At 40.0% G+C, this 20,989-nt stretch overlaps 1 protein-coding gene across 1 annotated transcript in view; it reads right to left on the bottom strand.

The window, feature by feature from the left end:
* Positions 1 to 20,989, bottom strand: part of LOC122769842 (ankyrin-1-like) — a 90,657-nt gene that overhangs the window by 55,185 nt on the left and 14,483 nt on the right. The gene's annotated exons all lie outside the window — the stretch shown is intronic.

The raw sequence follows: 20,989 nt of genomic DNA on the forward strand, positions 1-20,989 counted from the left end.
ACACAGAATATCATCTTCAACATCACAGGACAAAGACTTTCACAGTGACACATAGTCTAAGTAAGAGAGAATGAGAGACAGACGACTCCAACTCAACTGTTTTCAAGCTGTTCATGGATGAACACTTTTAAAAAGTCACAATCTCCAATCTATGAAAGTGCCAAAAGTATGACGTAAACTGATTTTCAGCACCTAATACATGGAACAAATTACAATCTGAACTTCACATTCAAGCCCTCATTTCACTGAATGAGTTCAAAGCTCTAAATTTAATTTCAGCTGTTTTTAAATGTAATTATGCTGCTGCCCTCTTGGCCAGATCTTTTGACCTCAATATGGGACCAACCTGGTTCAATAAAGGTTCAATAATAGGAACAGGAAAAATAAAACAGCCAACCAAAGGCTGTGAACTCCAGACAAGAACCAGATCACAACTGCCTCCTCTCAGCAAATCAGACCAGCAATAAACAAGCGTCACCCAAAACTCCCCCTGCAGACAGACTTACAGACAGACAACAGACAACAGAGAAAGACAGACAGTCATAAAGCAAGTCTGGTCAGACTCTCTCAGCTCTGATTCAGATCAAAACAACTACAATAGCCAAGCGTAGTCTCGGTCACCCTCACACACACACGCACACATTTGTCACGTCAGCACCAAAAACAACAAACCGCAGCTGCTTTTGTGTCACTCGCTGCCTTCGCCGCAGCAGAAACACTTGACTTCGTCAATTTTTGCTCCGAGGTAAAAAAAAAATCTCAGAACTTCCAGGGATTAATAATTAACTTGTCACGTCCGCGACGGCGTGTTCGCCGTCTGCATTACGCCATCAATTTTGTGTGCTTGCGTTTTTAGTTTTTAAGATGCAGCGATGCGAGCTGTCATAAGTTTAACGCCGCACAACACAACATTTATTTCACACCCAGGGACCGTTTAGCACATGAACTGATGACTGAGGGACAAAAAGTGTCGACTGCTTCTAACGGAAATAAATACAAGAGTTCAGATACAGAACGTGAGGATATTTTTATAAAGATTACAACACATTTGTACTTGTGAGTGCTGCAGTGAGTAATGTTTAAATATAAATGAACTCAAGCCTTTGCCAAATGAGTTCACTCAAAGCTGATTAAGGCTCCACATAACACTGTGTGTTTCTCAGCATAGCGGTGTGTTGACACTTTGTTTCTCCCAGTGACACTCCTGCACTAAGTGATTAGTTTTATATCAAAACAACAGTGAACTAGAACAGTGACACTGCAACAAGTTGAAGTACGAAGAAAAATGGTAAGAAGAGACCACGGATTCAATTGTTGAATTGTTCAATTCTTTGACTGGATAACTGATTCCTGAGTGGTCTTGATGCTGATCAGCTACACATAAGCCATTATAGTCACATAATGTGTTTCCATTATAGTCACAAAGTACAATTGCTTCCTGCAGGTGTTTCCGCTTATGAAATTTAGACTTGCGACATCCTGTTTTGTGCATTTCTAGGTGTAATGGAAACACAACTACTGTCAGTCATTCCTCAGGAGGGACAATAGCAGTTACACACTAGAGCAGGGGTCTCAAACTCAAATGACCTTGGAGGCTACCAAGTATCCAATCTGGTCAGGAGATGAACAGAAAAGGCAATTATTCAATCATCATCAAGATACTCCATCATTGATATCACAACAGAAATATCTGTAATGAACGATATTTCAGAGAAGCTCAAAATATAAGTCTGTGTTAAATGACAATAAAAATTTATTTATGACACAAATTGTATCTTTTAAAACAGAAATAGCTCCTTTATAACTTGTGGTGGGCCACATGAAATCGATCGGAGGGCTGCATGTGCCCCACAGGCCTCAGGTTTGACACCTTTGCACTAGAGCTTTACGTAAGAAGCGAGGAAGAGATTAGAAATATGTCTCGAAAATTTTTCCAACACTTGAGAAGACATCTGATTCCCACAAGACACATTCACAAGGTCTTGGGTAAATCACAAGGGGAGACAGGGTTTGTTTGTTTTTTTTGTCAGGTGATGTTTGACGTGAGCGCAAACGCATGCGGTGGTCAACACATCGCACATCACAGAGAAGTGGAGGACAACGCATGGAAACAGAGGGAGTCACCGCAAGGGTACAGTGAATCAGACAGAGACAGCAGAGGCCACAGCATCTGCTAGGATGTCCTAAAATAGACTAAACAAGCTGCTGAAGGGGACAACTTAAATGTACAACAGTGGATCTGCTGCATTTGCTCATCTTTTTTAACTGGGATTTGCACTTTCCGTGACCTTCATCTGTGAGAACTGTCGGTAGTAACGCTGCCCGTGCGTGTGACTCTGTGGAGTTTGTGCACGTTTATACGTGCTGCACTGCGGCGTCAGGAGAGAGTTTGCGGTGAGTTACAGAGCGTGTCAGCTTAAAAGAATAATTGGATTAAGTAGCAGACGGCCAGTGATGACAGGCAGAGAGGAGTGAAGAGGTGGAGGAGGAGGGGGTGGAAAGAGGGTGAGGCAGAGGGGGAGCGAGAGGTGCTGATAAGAGCCATAACAGGCCATTTTCTGTGGAGCCTCCTGGAGCAACTAGGCAGTGAATGGACTCAAACCGTAACATTGCAGATTAAAGGGGATAAAAGGATAAGAGTCGTCTTCTCTGGACAACTAACTAGCAGACTCTTGGCATTTGGGGAGCAAGCGAGCAGCATAAAACAACCAATGTGTGACATGTACGGCAGGGAAAGAAAAGGACACAGCATTTTGCCCTTCCTCGTGGCCTCCTGAGTAGGTCTACTGTTATCCCTCCACATTCTTCACAGTGTCACCGAAGACAGAGAGACAGAGCAGCACAAGCCAAAGAGTCTCATATCAAACACAGCAGAGAGAGAGAAGTGGAAGAATGATAGGAGAGTAATCCACTGAGAACAGGGCACCACTCAAACATCACATAACAAGGGTTTCTAGGCGTTTCATTCGTCACAAGCGTCATTAGTTGAATGCTGATGTATGATCGTTTCTGCAGGAGCAGGGGAATTAACTACAGGGAGAAAGTTGCACTTACTGGAACAAGAAACAAAATCACTTAGAGAAAAAAACAGAAAAAAGGGCAATAGGGACAGAAAAAAGTGCAGTAAATCAGGGTTTGAATTATAATCTGATGTTTGTGGGGGTCTCTAAAAAGCAGCCGTCATTATATCAGGTCATTTACGGGCAATGTTGTAGTTTTATTGTAAAACATGTTTCTATCAATCTGATTATCTTGTTTCTGTAAATTATACAACATGCATTAAAAAAACTACATTGTTTGTGATTAAAATAATAATAAAAAGTGTTTTTATCGGTTATATTTTAACAACCCCCACAGATGTACAATTTTACGACCTTCATGGGAGCCCAACCCCTTTTTACGGGAGCTCAGCTCCCATTGGCTCCCTGTTTAATTTGAACCCAGCAGTAAATGGCCTGTCGTGTTGCTGCTGCTACAGAACAATATGACCCTTTTTTCTTTCTTTTTTATGAGGTTATAGACTTTTCACTTGTCATTCTTAAATCACTTTCTTTAAAACAACCTCGAGATCATTCAACAAATCAAGAAAAACTGTAAATAATGCGAAACGTATGTGCAAATGGAGACAAACGGCCGGAACTGATACTTAAGGGTATTTTTTTATTCCCCCCCCCCGCCCAACTGATATTTGATGCTTATTGATCATTCATTTAAATAAATGACCAGTGGGTTGCCTATACTATTGACATTATCATTGTCCTTATTATGATATGTGGAATACTACAGTTTATAATTGGTCGAGCTACTGGGTTTCACTGAAAGGAGGAGCGGTGTGCATAGAGCTTTCATTAGAGTAAGTGCTCCACAGGGAGAGGAGAGCTCTGTGTTGCTCAGTGGATCTGCACTGCCTCCATAACTCACACTCCCCTCTCCATGAAAACAGAGGTAGCCGCAATATACAAATGCCAGGATTACCGTCAAAGCACCTTTTTCAAAACACCTATTCATCAGGTCCGGTTTATTTTCGTCCAACTGTGTGTGTCCACTCCTCTCTCGATTGTCCTCTTTCACGTCCATTATCGTCAAACCTCAAGTAATCAAGCTTTCATGTCATGAGTCAAACTAGGCCAACCCCAGGCCGTGTTCTTTGTAAAAGGCTGACACAGTATGTAAACTAAATGGACAAGTACTAAATAATTCAAGTCCTGAGGGGGGGAAAAAAATATACAACAAGATAGCATCTTCACTGAGAGAGAACAAGAGTGCTCTCTTCTTAATATCACACCTGATTTAACAGGTCTCCAGGTCTCATTTCAATACGACTTCACTGAACACATCGGGAAAGCATGGGGGATGTTTGCTGCACGTGAGGGTGATTAAAGAGGAGAAATATGCTCACACTGAGTACAATACCTGAAAGAGGTCAGATTTAAACGTCGAGTTCAAATAGCGATAAAAAACAAAATATGTGGCTGCAATGATTATTCTTAATCGGCAATAATTAAATTTTCTTTGCTCCATATGACAAATAAATCTAAATATTTTTAGTTTGTAGACATTTGAGATCAACGTGGACCAAGAGTCACAGAAGCACGCACGTGCAAATAATCCACAGAACTGCGAACCATAAAAATGGAGGCGAGCGCTCAAAAAACAACGTGTTGAATTGGCGACGGACGAAGACAAACTCATAACCAGACAAAGGAAGGGGGAGTGGTTAAATATCCTGAGGAATCAGCTGTGACGAACAAGACACAGGTGAAACAGGTTGGGTAATCACAGTAAAGTACAGTCAAGTAAAGTGCACAAAGACAAGGGACGAAAAGGACTTCAAAATAAGAGGGGAACTTTCACAATAAAATGACATTGACAACGGAACATGACATGGGTGAGAGATCAGCACTATATACACAAGGTATATGTAGATCACACACAAAATGTCCTGTTTTGGAAATAATTCATTCAGACTCATCTAAAATGTTTGAGTTTGACTAAATCAAAAACACACAGCCACAACAGTAAAACCTGTTACCAGTGTTTTTCAGTTGTGGCTGATCGCGGTGGAACAGTGAAGAGATGACACAGTGAGAATGAAGATGAGAGTTCTCCAGTTCACAGCCTGATCAATAATGCATGACAGAGAGCTGCCAGCTCAGTGTCCAGCAGCAGCAGCAGCAGCAGCAGCGGCTTTAGACTGTATATGAAAATGAAAAGTCATCTAGTTTGAAAAGTGAAGCCCAGGAAGTAGGAAAGAAGAAGGCAGTAAGCCACCAGGGGGCAACAGGCGGTGGAAAAAAAAAAAAGGACGGTTCACTCAGCGACGTACATCAGGAAGTGAAATATATTGAGCAGCCACCAGGGGGCGACTCCAATGCTTGCAAAAAGAAGTCCACGTCTATGGGAAAATGAGCCGAATTGTAATTTAATTTGTAACATTTTACAATGAATTGTACATGTTTTTTTGCTCCCTTTCTGCTCGAGTGCCAACGTGTTTGGGGTTAGGGTTGTATGGACTGAACTGGAAACTGGCCGGGCGTATTTTTCTGAGAAATGAATCACTGGCTTCAGCTGTTCTTTAATAGCATATATTGTCAATATTGTAATTATGCACCCCTCACGATCCTCATGTGGAGGATCAAGTGGTAGAAAATGGATGGATGTCTGGAGGGAAACAAATAAAGTATAGCACCAGTTGAGAGACTCGCACTGGGTACCAGTGTGACAGCTGGCGTGGTCCAATAGCTGCTTAGTTGCAGGTGATGTTTCGAAAGTTCATTTTGCAACTGAAAGTCTATGACAATTTTATATACAGCCCGTGGCAGCAACCAGCCTGAGCTCCATCAGAATCCGGAGCCAGAGGTGGAACCACCAGCTGGGATAAAAAATGATGTTGCAGCCACCTCCACTTTTCACCTTGACCTTTTCTCTCGTTCACTCTCTGACTAACTCTCCATCTGGCTTCATGTTAGTCACTCTCTGCATGTTCAGTACGACTGAGCATGTGCGGCTCATCTTCTTCATCCTTCACTGTCAACTTCACATTTACCTGCATCTCCACTCGTCTTCATTAAGCCTGCGAACCACACTGGAGGATTTTCAAATCTGGTTGATTTTTAAAAAAAAAAACATGGGTGACCACAGACACGACAAACTTTGTGACCAATTTTCAATGTTTAAATCCTACGAAAGGCACAGACTAGACGATCCAGTCAAGACGCAGGAACACACAGGAGGAGATTCCAGGGATTTGGGATCTCAGAGAAACTCACGTGATTTAACGTGACTTCACCATCTTGCGATTATTTTGCATGATTTTGAGTTTATAATTTTGAAGCACAAGCTTACTAGGAAAACAAAGACAGGCTCCACCGACATAAAGTGATGCATAAACCAACAACTAGGAAACAGCAGTGAAAGTGGGGGAATGGAAGAGTATACAAAGGCTACGATAGTTCCCCGATGGACTTGGGAAAAAGAGGCGTGAGCACCATTACTGTTAAGGATGCATGATATTATCGGCACGGTATCAGCACGATATTGGCTTTAAAATGTATTATCAGATATTGGCAAACACTCAAAGATCTGCCGATATGACTTCGTCTGCTGAACAAGTAGGATGAAAAAGCTGCTACCTCGTTGACTTCTATGCTAGCGCCCCCTACAGCTATTATTTTTTCGATGCTTTTTCATTTTGCACAATAAAGATATTTTATATCCGCATCTGTTGCGTCATGAGTATGAAAAATATTAAGTTAATTTCACCACAAAAGACTAAATGACCTCTGCAGTTGGACAAAAGAAAGACGTATATGTATGTATATATATATATATATATATATATATATATATATATATATATATATATATATATATATATATATATATATATATGTATATGTATATATATATATATATCTGTAATCGGCCAAGGACTCCCAATATCTAACTAATATATGGAAAAGAGTAACATGTGTAGATACTCAGCAGCATATTTGCTTAACACCAGACTTCACCATAGATTATAACAGGGGCCAATGTCCTGGACTGCATTACATATTCAAGAGCTCCTGTTATTCAGTCACTTCCTCGCCTTATTCTGTCACCATCTCATGCTCAGAGCCTGTGGAGGAGGTCAGTGGTCATTAAAGCAGAGAGATTAACCTCACGGCTCACACAGGACCGAGCGCTTTGATGTTCACAAGTACAAGCTCCTCTGTTCCCCGGCTCTGTTTGCCCTCTTTTTTCTCCCCATAGAATACCTGTATTGTCCAGGGACACAACGCTGAGGAGTCTGTTTTCACTAAAGAGGGTTTAGAGGAGCTGCTAATGACATAGGTTAACTTTATGCAAGAAAATTAACAGGACATTTTTTTTCTCTTAAGTGCTCTTAAGAAGAACAGTAGATGAAAGAGAAGAAGAAACGTTTTTGTTGTTGAATAAAATGCCAGTGTTTACTGTCGCTGAACTCTGACATGACATGGTGTGAAAAATGTTTTCATGTTTCAGTGTTTCAGAGTACGAGGGTGAGGGAGTTTAAAATTTCTTTATGTGTTTTATCAGTGACATTTAGGTGCAGCCGCCCCCCATTTTTCTACTATTTCCATAGAAAAGTGCTCCAGACTACTTTTTACCATTACCATAATAAAACACATGCATGAAAAAACAGATAAACTCAAAGAGACAGCGCAGCCAAAAACCTGGATTTAAGGGGCTTATGTTCATCTTTCTTTCTTGTCATCTATTCTTTTATGTTGCTCTTTTCTTTTTCGCTCAGAGAAATGGAAAGAGACATGCCTTTTCTTTCACCCGGTGCCTCATTATGGTGCTTTTCAGGTCTGCTCTTTTGTACGGGGGCCAGCGTAGAGCCGTGCACATGGCATTACAGAGCAGCCGGTGGATTATACGTCAACGATTTCGGCAGAACCGCCAAAACCAGACTCACAAGCGGACCCCGCCACACGTAGCGTGAGCGTCGAATGCTTTAATCAGCGTGGCGAAAGAGCCATGCCCAAAATAAAAACCCAACAGGAACAGCTGCTGTATATCGCAAATATCAGTGGGGACAATACATCTAGGTCTTGAAACCAGGGCACTACTATCACACTACTGGACGAAATGTGTTACAGTCCACTGATAATCAGTGCGCAGGGTGTAGTGGGGCAAACACTGAGCTCCATGTCTGCAAACTGCAAACGCCAATAAGATTAGTCGTGTCGAGGTGACACAAGTAATCGTTTTGTCACTGAAGAGCCCGAGGTCATCATCTGCTTTAGAAAAACACAAACCCAACATGTGTCTGTGCCTCACATTAGACTTGTAATAATACACGGGCAAACAATACGTGCTGGTACAAAAGGTGTGAGAAATGATTCTGACAAACACTGAATAAAAAAACAGACCTGATGGAGAACGGATTAAAAGATTTCTATGAAATGCAAAGTAGGGCTGAAAGGTTTGTGACAAATATCTAACTGCAATTTTTATTTTTTTGTTGACATAGTCGGTGATACAATTTGCAATATAAACCTTGAAGGTCAAGCTTCAGTTCAATAGTTACTGTTAAGCTTCACTTCAATAGTTACTGTTTTAGATTTGTAATAACTTAAATTAAGTTTTTTAGCCTTAATACAAACAAAAACACAGGGTGTGGGAGGTTACAGGGTCATATAGATTGTCCTAACTATTAATATACTAATAATTGCATGCATTGTGTCTGTTATAATTCTGATTTTCAACTAACAGCTGAGGTAATGAGGGATTAATGGGCCAAACCTGCAGCAGAAGCTGAATGACTTTATGTTTGTATCATGACGTATGTATGGCAGCAAACTGTGCAGTGTATTATATGTATCACAGTGCAGAGCAGTTGGCAGAAGAGAGCGTGAGGTTGTGCTGGTCATCTATCACAGCTGTACTCTCACTCTCTGCCGTTTCCTCCTGGGACAGAAAAACTGAAGCTTCCTCTCACATGAATACAGGTAAAGCTCATTAAGCCTCTTTGCTGTGGTAATAAACCATTGCACCATTCACACCTGTATGTAAATGTGTATAAATGTATGTATACAAACACCCTGGAGATGTAAACCTGCACATATTAAGATTGACCAACAATTGAAGAACTTTGTAGTTTTCTTATTCCAAGTATTGTAGTTTTATCAGAGTAATACTATGAGTGTAATACTATTGTTGTTTTTTTTACCTTCCCTGTTTAAACAATCAAAGTTACCCACAATCTCACCTGAATGACAGTTTGGTTTGAGATTCACAAGGCTAATATTAGCTGATGTAGCCTAAAGCTGCTATCCTATAATAACTGAAATGATGGGCGGAATTTTATTCATATATATATATATATATATATATACATACATATATATTTTCTTTGTGGTCTTGGGCACCCCCTCCAGTAGATGGCACCCTAGGTGACCGCCTATAGTCTACGTCTAGAGCCGGCTCTAGTTGCCAGATGTGAAACATTAAAAGTATTGTCCCAGATACTATTGTATAGAATGTTGTCATACGGTTTAAATAATTCCAGAAAACACGTTTATTAGTTAATTTGTTTTTGTGATGCACTGTGAAGAAATATATGTCCGGGCATATAAGATACTATTTAATATTAATTAAATATGAAATAGCACAAAATTTGGATTTGTAAGACAGATTTGTTTCATATTTGCCATGTTGTCTAAATTATCATACAAATATGGTAATTATCCTACATGAGGCACCGGAGGTCAACAGAGACTTTGATGGGTAAAAGTGATGGCGTTGTAATTCAAAAACCCTAACTATAAACCAGTCTGGAATTTTAAAGAGGCAACCCTGAGACACTTCACACTGCAGCAGCAGCAGCAGCAGCAGCAGCAGCAGCAGCAGCGGCAGCAACACGCTGCAGTGCTGTAACATGAAGACTCGGCTGCTGCTGCATAAGACAAAAGTCCATGATCCTTGATTAGATTCACAGAGGAGATATTGACTCTGGAGGATAATATTCTCAGGATGTAAAGGGAAAATGGCAGCAGACACTGAGGGTGAGAGGCGAGGCATTAAACCTGTCCACATCCAAACATTGTATACATTGTATTTAAAGGCATCTTTCACCCAAGATGCATTGGGGACCTCAACATACATACATACATACATATATATATATATATATATATATATATATATATTATAAAAGGGAGGAACAACAGTATTGTCTAAAATCAGTATGATGGCTGATGCATTGAGATGAGATTTGAAAATGATAAGCAGCAAAAGCTTGTGAAGTTAATGTAATGACCTTAAGAAAAAAAACAAACATGTATAAATCTCTTCTTTTTCCTTCCTTTCTTCTCTCCTTCCCTCTCTCCTTGAGTTAGTTGCTGACTCAGCCCACAGAGAAACTCAATCATGAGGCTGGGCTTGGTTTCAGTGTGGCTGCCGTGCAGTCGATGACAAAAGTATAGATTTGTGTGTGGTTTTTTGAGCATGAACACTGTATGAACACATGTGTTGTAGTGCCGGGGATAAAAATACAGATACTTAATCAATTTATAGCAGAGCAGTGTGGGAAGAGAGGAGATGAGAAGGATGTCAATGTGAACACTGCAAACTGCATTAACATCTAAATTCTTTAGCCATTTTTATTCCCAATGAGAAGCTATAGTTAGTTTGTGCCTCAAGAAACAGAAACACATTTCCACAATCAACCTTGCCAAAATCAAAATGACACATTTCTGTCACAGCTGGGTGCATCAACAGTGTCTTTCCATGACTGTGCACTTCTTCCACACTCATGTATCTGCAGAGTTGACACACACACACCACTGTTGCACCTCAATCACCAATACACACAAATTAGTTTTTCTCTTAGTTTTTCTATCTTAGTGAGGACACATCATTGGCCCCTTAACCTAACCTTAACCATCACAACTAAGTGCCTACCCTTAACCCAATCATAACTCTAACCTTAACCATCACAACTAAATGCCTAACCTTTAACCAAAACCTAAACTAAACCTAATTCTAACACTGAAACCAGTTGAACCAGCCAAACTGTCCTCACAAGGTCACAATGGTCCACACAGCTTACTAATGACATGTCCCCACACACACACACACACACACACACACACACAGCTGTTGAAAAGCCATTTTCTGTGTGTACATGAAGAGGGCACATCGAGTTCCTTACTGCAGCGCTTTCCTTACTCTGTAGTCAGCATAAACGGCACGTGGCTTAAACCCAAACCCATGTGCACAATAGGACAGGACCTTATAAACATACACACACACACACGGGCATGCCTTTATATACACCCTTGTATATAAAAGAACCTGTGCAGAGGACAGGGACAAATGAAGAGGTCCATGTAATGACACTTTCAAAGACAGTCATACAAAAGCAGGCAAACTGCATGCTTCTAAAAATAGCACCACACTGGCACACCCACTACCATCATTTTTCCTTTCATCGTCCTTATCAGCAGCAGCATGGGCTCATTCTTTTGGTGGACAATCAAGCTGCTTTCACAGAGCTTTCCTCACCTCCCCGTCCACGTTGCCATTCCCTGCTCGTACCCTCCTTCCAATTTTTTAGCCCTCCATCTCTCATCTCTGTAATTCCCATCTTGGATCCCCAGCCCCCCCACACCCAGCTGCCTAGTGGGAAACACTGATGAGTGACACCAACCAGTGTGGCATGAGAGATGAAGGAGGAACCGACGCTACTGACAAAGTAAGATGACATCGGAACAGATGAAACGAGATAAAAGTGAAGGGATGAGACGACGGAGAGCAGAACCAAAGTAAAACGTAAGACCGGGTAGAATCTCCACACTTCTCATCTTTTACACACTGCAGTGGAAACATGTCAATCAGGTCTGAACCACCATAGCACATATATGTGATCAATAAATCCTGCTTCCTGCAGCTGACGCCGAGCTCTATTATCGAGCGATATTTGCTCATTGTTTTCATCACTTTTCGCTTGTTTCGGGGAAAAAGCGGTGAAAAGAAAAATCAGCATAAATGCTCCGAGAAGCCGTGACCTACATGTTACAACTCAGACTTGGAGTGTTTGCTGTGAGAAGATGTCATTTAACTGAGGAATCTTTTCCACTCTACACCTAAAAATAAATCACTCTGACTATAAGATAATAGCCATACAAGACCTAGTTATGACTCGTTAGGATGACATTTTTCCCTCCAATTTTTATGAAAAGGATTTTAAGGAAAATGGAAGGATTTATGATGGGATGTACAGTTTAAAAGATCTAAATGTGACTGTGAATGAAGAGCATTTGTTTTTGTTCAGTATAAAATCTGTATCTAAAAAGGATTGTGATATATTGTGTTGAAAATGTTTCCAGCTCTCTTTAAATCCATAAAAATCTGTATTTTTGTATTGTTTGAACACCTCGTCTATGCACCTTTAGGACCATGTTTTCTTTTAAAGATACAAGTCTAGAGGAACATATCTAGACTGAAAAAAAACAATCCTTTCATCAAATCATCAAGAGCCCTTTTTGATTAATCTCCACTAAGAACACAGTTCCTGCCCTTTGTGGTATTTAACAAACACAGTTTCTTAACCCCTCTCGTTGCCCAACATCTAAATGAACTGTCCTACTGCATTATTACAGCGAGAAGACACACACACTCTCCACCACTGCACACCTGTGGCCTGAGAAAAACACACTTATGTTCCTACAAAGCAGAGACAAACTAACCAACCACAGCGGAGTGTCCAACCCTCAGCAAAGCCCTCTGCAACAGGAAGAGGACACTTCAGCTGGGATTTGATGGGTGAGAGGGGCCTGAGGGGGTTTGTCAAAGCCGGGAAAATACAAAGACGCTACACAAGGAAAGGCTGAGGTCAGTTCAAGGACCAGAGAGAAGAGATTTTTTGCATTGAAAAACTCAAGAGTGAAATAGAGAAAGAGGAGTGCTAAAGCGAGAGAGAGAGGAGAGTGCGGAAAGGTTTAGAGGTCATGGGAGAGAATATCGTAAGTGAAGATGTACACGACGGAGAGGTCAAGAGGAAGAAACACATATGTTTGTAAGTGGAGACACAATGTGTGTGTGTGGGTAAAAGATTATCACTATGCAGAGGTCAGACATGGAGGACAAATCAAGACTTCACTCGTCTGAAGTGAGAGAAAACAGCAGCACTGTGTAACAAATCTAACAAGATAGGTAATGAAGGTTCAGGGTGTAAAAATGTAGCAACATATATTGACCAAGTTGTTGTATATTGTTGCAGCTGAATTACAAGTGTGTTGGAGAAACTATGGAGCCTACAGTTAACATCAAAAACTCAAAAGATGTTTAGTTTGTCCTTTGTGGGCCGTTGTAAAAACATGGTGTTGACCGGGATCCTAACACGGCATATTCTGGGGTAATAAAAAACAACAATTGTACACTTATACCAAATGAAGTATAATTTTATCATCAATTTCTGGCAAACGAAGATAATTTAAATTGTACACTCAGGCGTTTATCAAAGTAATGAGGGTCGTGAATGAAGTGACCTGAATGAAGAGGATGACGGAGCAAAACCTGCTGACTGTACATAAAAAATGGCTGCTATCCACCATTTCATAAATAACTGTGTGAATGGAAGTCTACAGCAACATGATTTATAATGTCACTAAACAGTTTTTCTGAAGAAGTTTATGGTCCCCTTTATTGTCCCCTTTTAGAAAATGGACAATCCAAATTGTCAGAGTGTGAGAGTGAATGGTTGTTTGTCTCCATGTCTCCCTGTGATGGACTGGCGAACTGTCCAGGGTGTACCCCGCCTTTCACCCTATGTCAGCGGAGATTGGCACAGCGACCCCCCGTGACCCTTATGTGGAGGATAAAGTGGTACAAGATGGATGGATGGATGGATGGATGTTCCATTTTAGAGGAAAATAGACACAAGTGCAGCATGTATGAGTGGACATCACTGTGATTGACAGCTAGCATTGTCCTGTCAAATCATGAATCTCAAGGCTTCAAAAGTCTACTTTGTTATGCAACTCTAGGACTACATTCATGTTTTGTATACAGTCTATGAACCTGCACTGTAACTTGTTTGCATTCTATGGTAAGATAGATATCAAGTATCACTGCATTGTGATGTATCCAGTGACAGTTGCTGGTCGTTGAAGCATGGGACTCCGGTCCCTTGTATGTTTATCCAAAGCTGTCAGTCAAAAAGTGGTTCGGCCTTTCAGCCAGTTCCTCCAATCATCATGCATCAGCACAGTGTCTGTGCCTGCCCACGGTACCATTGACTCCCAGAGAAGCCGGGCTTCCCTGGAAGTGACGTTTTTGCCGCATTTAGATCATTTGAAGGTGAGCTTCTACTGGTTTTAATACATTTTGCTGCAACTGGAATGCAATCTGTGATAAACAGCTGATTCTGAACAAACTGTAGTCAAATAATTGATCGAGTTCAAGCAAACTTTTGTGCATATTTGATCGTTTATTTTACCCTCGTTTTACCCTCTTTTTACCCCACTACCATCAGAATCCTCAACAGCTGAACAGGACTACAATAATCCTGTCACCTGGTTACACTGTCACTTTAATCTGTTACCGTCACTTTAAAACCTGAAACATGTCACTTTAAATATGTTAAACTGCACAACCAGTATTCACTTTATGTACAGTTCTTATTTCTTGTTTATATGCATATGTTTACACTTATTTTATGCATATATGTTATTTTAGTTTCTTGTAATATTTATATTTTTCTTATGTATATTTATACTTTTCTACTTCATGCTGGTGTTTTTGAGTGGACAGCAAAGTAAGAATTTCATTGTACAGGGAAACGTGTTTCTTTACTGTGCATATGACAATAAACACTTGAATGTCATATGCACATATGTCATATGTCATATGCACTTGAATCTTGAATGACATTTTAGAGGACACAAAGCCTCCCATTGAAGTCATAGAGCAATAGCCTCTGATCCTAACCCAACTCAACATGTATAATTTGTCAAAAACAGGTTAAATGAAGGAGATCGCAATGTGAAAAAACATTTGCTGCACTATTCCAACCAGAACGGACAAGGACATAGTGCTTTGAGAATGCTGAATGTATACAACAGCCTCAGAAAATGGCTTCATCAGCATGTGAAATACAAAAGTCTATAACCGGACACAATGCTTTAAAATAGTTTCAACCTCAGGCAGCAACATTGGATCCCGCTTTAAATAAATGGAGCATGGAAGAGGGATGAGCAGCCAAGGCATTGCCAAGCTAGAGTAGATCCTCACCATCCTGCCATGTCTTATTTCTGGTCATTTCCTTCTCATGTGTTGTATCAAAATTGTCCTTCCGCCAGCGATGTTCTCTTACAACGCTGTCCTGCATGCCTCATAACAGTTTATACATATACACTGTAATGGCTAAATGTTGTCAGATAATGAATGAATGATGAATTTCATAAAGTGTTGATGCTAAAGACAGATAAAGCGTATTCCTCTGTGTACAGAAACAATTAAAAAACATTAATAACCAACACTGTCGCTCTGGGTAACATGCTCCTTCATTGGCCTGCACATGGGCACTGTATTTTTTTTTTCCCCTCAACTCTGAAACACATTCACTACAGCATTGTTTGTATCCACAACCAAAACTGAACATTTCCTTTGCCATTTTTTAAAGTTAAAACACATTTAGTGAGATTCATTCATAGCTAAGAAAACAAAAAGAAGTGTTGAGGCACTAACACTGTTGGGTTTTGAGTTACTGTTCCATTCTCCATCCCGTCTGAGCAGGAAATGACATCAGCACATTTAACTGGAAACGTTGTCCTCAGACTGTGAGAACAGTCGTGTGGTACTTCCCTCTACATATATTACTTAACACATGCATCACTTGTAAACAATTACAAAAGAGGAGTAAAATCAAAGCCAGCTCAACTGATCTCACACATGACACAACATATCTATCACATGAACAAAGCTGTGTTCAATAATGCATATGAACACACTCACTGGCTACAGTTCCACAATAACCTTTTTTAAACACCATTTTTCTATGGTATGTAGAGTATTAACATATACTATATGAGCTCAGGGACATAGTGTGGAAAGATCATTACATCAATTTTTTAAGCCCAAAAAGGTCAGAAACTAGATTTGACACTTGCAACAACATTGTTGTTCTTACAAACATATGTAACCATCATGATGCTATGTGAAAGAAAAATTATATTTCCGTAACACACAAGTACGTGGGCCTGCAGATCCTATCCAACTGCTCTTTTTTTTTAAAAACTTACATAAGTCTACACTAAAATGCGCAAGAATAACATCAACGCTCGTCTGTAGGAGTGAAATCTACTGCTTGGTAAAGTGCGGCAACACTTACAGAGCGCTGAGCCAGATATAAAGATGTATAGTCATAAATACAGCTGGGGGAAATCAATTTATTCTGAATATTGATACAACAATTGGTTCAGTCATGAAAGTGAATCACTTCTGTGTGACATAAATGCCTCTGTGGTATCTCACCTCTTCTGCCATTAAATCATTCATGACCCTGCAGTGCTGTGGACCACACAGTGCCAGAACTGCCTCCACCAATCAGTGTTTCTACACTCTGACAGTATTCACATGCACACACACACAGACCGATTTAAAACTACACTAAAACCCTCCTCTGCAGACAGCAAATACAAAGGTTCCTCTAAGCCAGTGTGCAACGTTCCCAAACACTCAGACAGTCTGTATCTATTTGTGTTGCCCTGGTCCTGCACCCATATCCTCGTGTATTAATCAAAATATGTCTTTCTCCCTCTCTCGCTCTAATAGTCACTTTCCCTGCACCATTGATCGTCCACACGTCCATATTCATGAGTTCTGCAGAGCATCTGACAGGACACTGCAGAGGGGCTTCCCTAACACACAGTCCGCCTGCCCTCCGCTGTCAGCTTGTCCTCTCTTAGCCAAAATGTTCTTCCGCTTATTAAAGGCAAATGAAGCTTCACATTTGTGTCTGTCCTCAAACAGCTGAGTCATCTGAGACTTGATGACTTTATTGAATGCAACCAGCCTGCTGGAGAGTCCTTCACTGAGACTTAACCTATGATTGATTAATGATAGCTATGTTAGATAGATGAGATAGGGACAGATTAGATAAAGACAGATAACAAAAGGGACATATTAAATAGGAAAAATAGGGACAGAATAGCTAGATAAAAACAGATTAGATGGATAACATAGGGACAGATTAGATAGACAAAGAAAAATAAGATAGGGACAGATTTGCTAGATGAGAACAGGTTAGATAGATAAAGATAGATTAAATAGATACAATAGGGACATATAAAATAGATAAAGACAGATTAAATAGATAAAATAGGAACAGATTAGATTGATAAAGACAGATAACAAAGGGACAGATTAGATATATAAAGACAGATTAGGTAGATAACATACGGACGGATTAGATAAATAAAATAGGGAAATCTTAGATAAATAAAATAGGAACAGTTTAGGTTATGACAGATTAGATAAAATAAAGACAGATTAGTCAGATTAAATAGGGGCAGATTAGATAGAAAGGATAGGGACAGATCATATAGATGAATGTTATCTATGCTTAGACGATGCAGACACAGACACATTGACGTTTCATTTGTTATGTGGTACACATCATTCATATTTCACAGAAGAGGAAATCACAGGAAAATAATCTCCCATTTCAAGGCCTTGAGATTCCAGATTTGGCCAGGTTGATGTTTTGCAAAAGGAAACTCACAGATGTCACCTGTAACCAGAAAAGTGATAGCTATAGGTTAAAATGGACAACCTCCATCTTTAATAACCAATGTATGACTTTACTCACCTACCACATTATCAAGTCTGATCAGCAGTTTGTGAGATACCCAGACCTGCTCATCTGGCAACAACATTAGATACTTGTGTTAACTAGCAGTTAAACTACTAATAAAGTGGCACGATGCACCACTATCTATCCACCCATTCAGTCCAAGGTTAAGAGTAACATGTTCATTAGAGTAACATTAGCACAATCAATAGAGGGAGTATAGATCTATAGATATAGATTTTTAAAGTCATTGACTGCATACACTGTTTCATTGAGGTTTCAGTGAAAACAATATCAGTTTTTAACCTCTTCACCCCTGAATTCCATCTCTCCGTCTATCAAGCCGAGGGCCGAAACAAGTGCAGATATCCTTAATGAATAATTGATGACGCTGCGTAACACTATTGCAGAGCAGCACTGAATTGCCTGCTGCACTCGATGAGAGCATAGGCAGAGAGGGGCAGGTGTGAACACAGCTTGTGCGTGAACACAGCTCATGTGTGTGTGTTGCACACTCGACTGGTATCTGGGGCAAAGTGTGACTATGTGTGTCTGTTGAAGACGGAATCCTGCAGGAGTCCCACACAACACAACACATCACAACCCTTCCACTTTCTCGTGAAGGCAGTGTGAAGCGTTTTTTTTTCCCCCCCTTCCCATTTCCTGTCCTCTCCTCTGTGACTCTCCTGAGGACTCTGTCCATGGACGACCTTTGCACCACCTGTCAGGCAACTGACTGCATCGCGCTGTGTTGTCAGCCTGCTCATGTGCTGAAGAAGCCACACAGAGGTGGAGTTTCAATGAGATTTGAGCCTGCTCTGACCAGCAGAGGGTGCTAAGGTCACCCCTTCTATATCTTAAGTGGAAATTACAATCAACTCAAATAGTATATACTGTAATACATAGTGTTTTACACAGAATACTATCTATTCAATCTCCTTCCTTCTTTTTTTCCAACTTCTGTTTTTTTCACCTGCTTTTTGTCGCTCTCAGTTTGGCGATGAGGCTTCGGAAACGTGTTAAATGTACAGTATCGTACCACAGCATCTGACTGACCATGACACATCCAAACTACCCTAGAGGCTATTTTGGATTTATACAGTTAAATAGTAGAGTTTGATTGTTTTTACTCAACAGAGTGGAAACGCATGCCAAAATACGCCTCTACTCAGCATCCTGAGCATGTTACATCACAAGCGGGGCTACGATAATGGAAAAACAGGCATGTGAATGAGAAACAACCTTGATTAATAATTAAAGAGCCATGTCAGAAAAACATATCCTGGGATATCATGGAACATTCACAACAGGAAACTGGAGTAAATTTACACAATGAGGATTATATAACATTACCCGTCCCTAAACTATACATGGCATCTACACTGAAATCAGTGACACGTATTGATGAAGTAAATTTGGTTAATTGCATGTAGAGATGACCCTGAAGATGGACACAGTTAGTGTGAGGACTCACAGGAGCTGGTGAAATAAAACAGCGAGTTAAGTGTTTGAGAGTATCCACTTTCATTGATTCAGCAGGAAGCAATAAATGCAGAAACGACTAAAAACGGATTGACAGGAGAGAATGCTCGGCGAGAAAAGTGATGAATGACGGGGAGAAGCAAGTTTTGTTTTTTTTTTTATAAAAAGGTATTCGCTTTAGTGGTCTCCTGACCAAGATCGAACTGAACCACACCCAGCAACAACAAATAATCAGCTGATATGTGGACGAAAACAACAACAACAACACACCTAAATCTTAAGACTAATATCAGCACTGAAGATTAACTGATTGTTTTCTGAACCAGCTTTTTATATTTAACTCACCAAACAAGAGGAACGAAGCACAAGTCAGAGTTGTGTTCTTATAACATAACATTTTCTGACATTTTATGGACCAAAGGATTACTCAAATAATCAAGAAAAGAATCAACAGATTTATCAATTATGGAAATAATCGTTAGCTCCAGCCCTCGTTGACTCTTTTCTATTGTTTATTAACTATTTATCATTAACAGACTTGTCTGCTGTGTCTCTGTTACTGAGACTATTGTTATTTGATCTTTCATCAGCTGTATTATTCTTTTGTTGTGTTTTATTAATGTAAACTCAGAGGTTTCTCATTTCTCAGCTTCTTAAACGTGAATATATTCCAGTTTCTTTGCTACATTTGACAAAGAAATCATTAAAACTGAATAATTATGGATTATGGACAAAATAAGACATTCAAGAATATCATCATTCCCAGGTTTGAGGAACACAGATCAACATTTTTCAACATTTTCTGACATATTAGATGAGTACTCAATTAATCAGAGAAAATAATTTACAGATTAATTGATTATGAAAATAATCGTTAGTTGCAGCTCTAGTGTGCATTCCTTAACCAATTATATAATTAATCAAGTAGTTGTTCGGTCCATAATATCAGAAAACGTTTTGTCAAAGCTGGAAATGATAATGTTCTTAAATATCTCGATTTGTCCACCAACCAAAATGATTCAGTTATAATGTTTTTGTTGTTATTTGGAGCAAAGAAACCAGAACATATTAACATTCAAGAGGCTAAAACGATGAGAAATCTTGTTTTAATAATGAAAAAAGCTTCAACCCAATGAATTGATTATCAAAATAGTTCATGACTAATTTAATAATCGATTAATTGAGTATTCGTTTCATCTGTAATACACACATTCATACACAACTGAGTAACAACAAGCTCAGTTACTAAACGGTTTTAACAGAGCAGGACAAACAGCAGGTCCACTGTAAGTATCATTACAACCTCCCGTACACGTATAAATACTCTCTCCATCACTTGCTCTCTCCATCACACACGCATGGGATGCAGAAGTGTTTCCACCCGTGTGTGTGTGTGTGTGTGTGTGTCGGCAATAAAAGGTCTGTGCCTGAGGGGATGCAGAGGCCAACGTCACAGCGCTTTATGCTCCGACAAACACTTTCTTCATTACTAGCAGACTAACTGTCCTGCAACGCCTCAAGCTCCGCCATCTATTCTCCTTCACTTAGACTCTACAGTGATAATGGCCGGAAAGGAGAGTGGCAGCAGGAGCGAGGGAACGGGGAGAGTTATAACAGGAAAAAGCAGAAAAAAAGAGATGAGGTAATGTGATGAATGTGGCCAGTGCAAAAGGAACTGTCACC

This window comes from Solea senegalensis, linkage group LG5 (genome assembly GCF_019176455.1).
Source record: "Solea senegalensis isolate Sse05_10M linkage group LG5, IFAPA_SoseM_1, whole genome shotgun sequence".
Classification (NCBI taxonomy): Eukaryota; Metazoa; Chordata; class Actinopteri; order Pleuronectiformes; family Soleidae; genus Solea; species Solea senegalensis.